Here is a 5,694-nt window from a genome sequence, read left to right on the forward strand (position 1 = left end):
TAATATAGTCTGTAATGTTTGTTCCTGAATCTCCCAATCTACTACTGAGTTATTTTTCATCCTTATTTTCTACCACAGTTTATGTTCTTACTGTGACACTCTGCTCCACATTGATCTGCTGTGTGGGGAAAAACAAACATCTATTATCATCATAAATCAACTTCATAAATCAAGTACAACATTTTTTAAAGGTCAAGCAGAAGTCTCCCCTTGTCTACCTCTTCTCAGGGGTCTTCACTAGTTAACACACCCACAAAGTCATAAACCAACATATATCTACAAATTATCTTCTTAAAATCTGATTTCAAACCTAACTCTAACCTTCAATTAAGACCAAAAAGCACATTTTTGTTTTTATAGATTTTTTACGATATAGCCCATTGCATTTGTGGCTGTGTTATCTGGTTGAAACTCTTCTCAGGTCATGGTGGCCTCTGTAAATCACCACATCTCCTCCTGTTGGTTTGTAGAAGGTATTACATCATGTGTTTATATGAAATAGGAATGATGAGCAATAGGAGTAGAGGGCTGAAAGGTGAACAAACCCAATGCACCACCAGTTATATCTGGTCTGCTATAGATTTACATCAAAGATTGTCATGACAATTGTGTTGTAGATCTGGATCACAATACATGGTTTTGCAGTAAAAGCCCATCTAGACAATGTATCCCAAAGTGATCCCCTATGAAGTTATATACTCTGAGTACAAACAGCATAAAACAACTACGATGTAAAAGATACACAAGGGAAATGCTGCACTCAAATCATTATTTTGGTATTTTACAATATTTTCAATTTTTTTTATACATTCTGGAACTTTGAGGGTTCATGACATAGCCCCGATAGTAATTTAATAGGATCTCTATGGCGATTCTGATCCAACCATTAATACGTACGTTGTTGTGCCCCTGGCCTAAGAGGATGGAAGTTCAATGTGTAGCTAGATGTAGAAGGCTAATGTTAACTTGGTAACGTGTCCCATGAATGGAAGTTAGGCTAGTGAGCAAGCATTTTAGCCAGGTAGCCTAGGACAAAAAAGCTTGTATTGTATGACAGAGTGATAGACCGTTTCATCAACATGAAAGAGAGGAGGATTGCATTGGTTTCTCTACAAGTAGGGTGAGTCAACATGTTTGTCTACTTGCACGAATGCACACACACACATACACACGCAGAAATCAGAACCATGGACAGCCACATCATATTCTTCCCCAGTGATTTTACCAACACCTGACAGCAATGCCTTTATGTCAGGACTTACTATACACTTGTGTTTACTCTATTTAAATATGTACATTTTGCAGTATTACAATGAGATTTTACACACTGGCAATTTTATTTTCCCCCATTTGTTTGAGTTGGAATTTCCCACCCAACTCCACTTTGCACATGGAAGTCAGGCTTTCCTCTTGACTATATGACTACAGTACCCAGAATATGAATATATCAGATATGTTACATAGACAGACCATGAGAGGGAGCAAGGGGTGGTGTGAAAAGAGTAGACTTACACAAGGCCTTTGGTCTGATTCTCTACTGTTCTCTCCATAGAGTGTACTCACTCACTCCCCAACAATATGCATTCAGGTGCTATAACCACTCTCTATGAATGAGGTCCTACAGCTAGACCACTTGTTGCTTCCTGAATGAGTCACTGCTCAACTTGATCAGAAAAGCCCTACATGACAAGCGAGGGAGGGGCGCTCTATGTTGAACCAACACTTTCTCACCATACACATGTCCACTTGAAGAACAGACATTGTTTTAGTATTATGTTAGCGTAGGATATATGCAGCATTTTTGCTTGGAACTGTTACTGTATTTAGAATTGGGAGTGACTAATGATCTTTATCAATATTAAGGGATAGATTAGTGAAATATGTCTACCTAGTCACAGGTATAGAGATCCTATTAAATTACTAGATGGGCTATGTCATAAACTCTCAAAGTTCCAGAATGTATGAAAATGGCAGCCATTGTGGTCAGGGAGAAATCCAACCCAGTCTATTTGGAATGAATGGCAGTAGAGGCATAGGTGATGCATTTCCTGCTTTTACTTATGCAGGAAAATAAAAGTAAGGTGTGTGTTGTATCAGAAACTGTTAACAGAATTATTGTTAACCTTCAATATTGCCATATAATTAGAAATACAGTATATATGTGAAATGTCAAAAGAAATCAAAATTACCAACCCAAATAGCACTGTAACAGCAATCCAAAAGTGTTGTACACATTAGGAACACCTTCCTAATATTGAGTTGCACCCCCTTTTGCCTTCAGTACAGCTTCGTGGCATGGACCCTACAAGCTGTCGAAAACGTTCCACAGGGATGCTGTCCCATGTTGACCCCAATGCTTCCCACAATTGCGTGAAGTTGGCTGGATGTCCTTTGGGTGGTGGACCATTCTTTGATACACACGGGCAACTGTTGAGCATGAAAGACCCAGCAGCGTTGCAGTTCTTGTCACATTCAAACCGTTGCGCCTAGCACCTACTACCATACCCCGTTCAAAGGCACTTAAATCTTTGTCTTGCCCATTGGACCTTTGAATGGTACACATACACAATCCATGTCTCAGTTGTCTCAAGGCTTAAACATCCTTCTTTAAATTCTTGTTAATCTAACTGCACTGTCCAATTTACAGTAGCTATTACAGTGAAAAAATACTATGCTATTGTTTGAGGAGAGTGCACAAAAACAAAACACTTATCACGGCAACTGGTTTGATACATTCACCTCTGAAGGTAAATAATGTACTTACTTTCAGTAATCTTGCTCTGATTTGTCATCCTGAGGGTCCCAGAAATTAAATGTAGCATAGTTTTGTTTGATAAAATCAATTTTCATATTCAAATGTAGGAACTGGGTTCTACAGTTTGAACCCTTGCTGTCTCTGGCTACATACCCACCCTGCCCGGCCATCTAGTTGTGTGAAAGTTAGTGTATAAGCTAATGATCCATCATGTATGACATTTCTGGGAGTGTGTAAACTTACATTTTGTATTACCATATAATTGTTTTATGTTCTCTATAGTTATGTACTTGAAAATGTATGAATTTACCAATTTGGCACATTTGGGCAGACTTGATGCAAAATAGTTCAGTATTGCAACGCTTCACTAGATCAATCTGAAACTTTGCACACACACTGCTGCCATCTAGTGGCCAAAATCTAAATTGCGCCTAAACTCCTATATGATACTGTGGCCTTTCTCTTGTATTTAAAAGATGATGGAACAAAAAAAGAAGAAAATAAAACAATTTTTTTTGTTTGTATTATGTTTTACCACATCTAATGTGTTATATGCTCCTACATTAATTTCACATTTCCACAAACTTCAAGGTCTTTCCTTTTAAATGGTATCAAGAATATGCATATCCTTGCTTCAGGTCCTGAGCTACAGGCAGTTAGATTTGGGTATGTCATTTTAGGCGAAAATTGAAAAAAAGGGTCCAATCCTTAAGAGCTTAACCTGTCTCATCCCCTTCATCTATGCTGATTAAAGTGGATTAAAGTGACATCAATAAGGGATCATAGCTTTCACCTGGATTCACCTGGTCATTCTCTGTCATCATGGAAAGAGCAGGTGGTCCTAATGTTTTCTACACATATATATTAAAGTGAGCTATGTCAAGAATCCGGTATTAAAGTAAATATGCTGTGTGTATAAATAGCGTAACTAAAATGCAATTTATAGTAGAATAAATATTAAAATGAGCTATGTTGAGAAAACAGTAATTAAATACACAGTATAAAACCCATGGCAAATGGATAGAACTACAGATAATTAGCATCCGGACCTGAGCCCGGAAAATAAAAAATATATGTATGTGAATGGTGTGTATAGACAGTATGGGCAGTATGTGAATAGAAAAGTTGTGTACAGCAGTAGTTATATAGTATGAGCCATGACTAGCATACACCCAGCAAACGGGAAAATTCCCAGAACATTAGCTTAGATTCCCATTAAGTTCTAGTTAGGGTTTTATCTAACATTAGGATGATAACATACCAAAAACATTAAAATAATACTTTTGATGACAAAAACCAAAAAAGGTAAATATATAAATGTATATAAAATATATGTTTTACATGAAATGTCCTTGGAATGTTCTCCAAACATTCTCTAAAATGTTGTGCACAACACCTGTAACAACCACCACAGAACATTCCCCAAAAGTTCTCATTAGGTTGTAAGATAATAACACAATGTGCCAGTAATGTTTTCCCAGCAAACCAAAATTGGTTCTGTGAAAGTTCCCAGAACATTCGTTAGGTTGCGGCAAATGTTCTCATAACACAAAAACTGTCAAGTCGTGCTGATGATTATAATACGTTTGTATAAAACATTCGACTGATGCTGCAAGAATGTTCACAGAGCACATTTTGTCTCTTCTATAAAAGGTTACAAGAATGTTTCATTAGGTTGTGGGAACAGTCTGGTGCGAACATTGTAGCGACCTTACAAAATATATGTTTCCAAAACACAAAAACTGTCCAGTTGTGCGGATGATTATACAATGTTTATTTTAGGGTGCAAAAAACATTAACCTGATGTTAAAATAATGTTCCCAGAAAACATTTATGTTCTTTAAAAGTTCTTAATAAATGTTTTTAGGTTCTGCGAACATTGTAATTGACATGACAAGAGATAGCTTTCCAAAACACTTAAACTGTCCAGTTGTGCTGACATTCAGATAATATTTGTAGTAGGGTGCACAAAGCATTCCTATGATGTTGCAAGAATGAGTTGCCTTTGAGTTCTTTAAAGGTTCCCAGAACATGTAATTACTTTGTGGGAATAGTGTGGGTATATTCATACAATGTTTAATTGAAGTTGCACAGAACATTCCTATAATATTTTAAGAATTGACAGAACACCTGGCCTAAGTTCTTTAAAGGTTCCCAGAACGTTTAATTCAGTAATGGGAGTTGTCTGGGATGTTGCAAGAATATTCTTGTGATATTAGAAAAAGTTTGCACAGAACATTCCCACCAAGTTGCACAATGTTCCACAATTTCCAAATAAGTCAGTTTTTATGACTTTCATATAATATTTGTTTTAGGTTTAACATAATATTCTGTTGATGGTCACGCAATATACATTTTAACTTGTCTTGGAGGTCATCAGAACATTTAAAGAACATTTAGAAAATATTTTTACATAAAATTACCAAACCATTCTCAGCATGCAAATGTGTAGCTACTTAAAGCATATTGGAATACATCCCCAGTATGTTTCTCTGCAAATTTAATGGCAATTCACATTTGAGGACTGTATTGTAGGGACACTAAAAGGTGATATAGACACACATGGCAATTTTTGTTGGGTGGGCTGGTCTAAATTGACACACACTAAAATGTATTTTTGATATACAAATAAAACAATGGAAAAAGGTGACATGGCTGGCAGCCCATGGGCCTGTTAAAACAGATATTCTGTTTTAGCTTTTTGCACAATTTCTCTGTTATACTAACTATGATGAGCTTTTGGCTGGTCAGTGGGCATGGCCGGCTCCCATACCAAGATGGGCTGAGCTGAGGTCATTCAAACTCACATTCAAATTCAAACATGGCATCAGCAAAGAAATTTGCTCCGACTCTGTCCACTTAGACAGCCAAGATCATGGATGGTAAAAAATGGAAAGGGTGCCTAGAAACGTAGAAAGAGCACATTCTACATTGTCACG

This window comes from Coregonus lavaretus (genome assembly GCF_964263955.1).
Source record: "Coregonus lavaretus genome assembly, chromosome: 13".
Taxonomy (NCBI): domain Eukaryota; kingdom Metazoa; phylum Chordata; class Actinopteri; order Salmoniformes; family Salmonidae; genus Coregonus; species Coregonus lavaretus.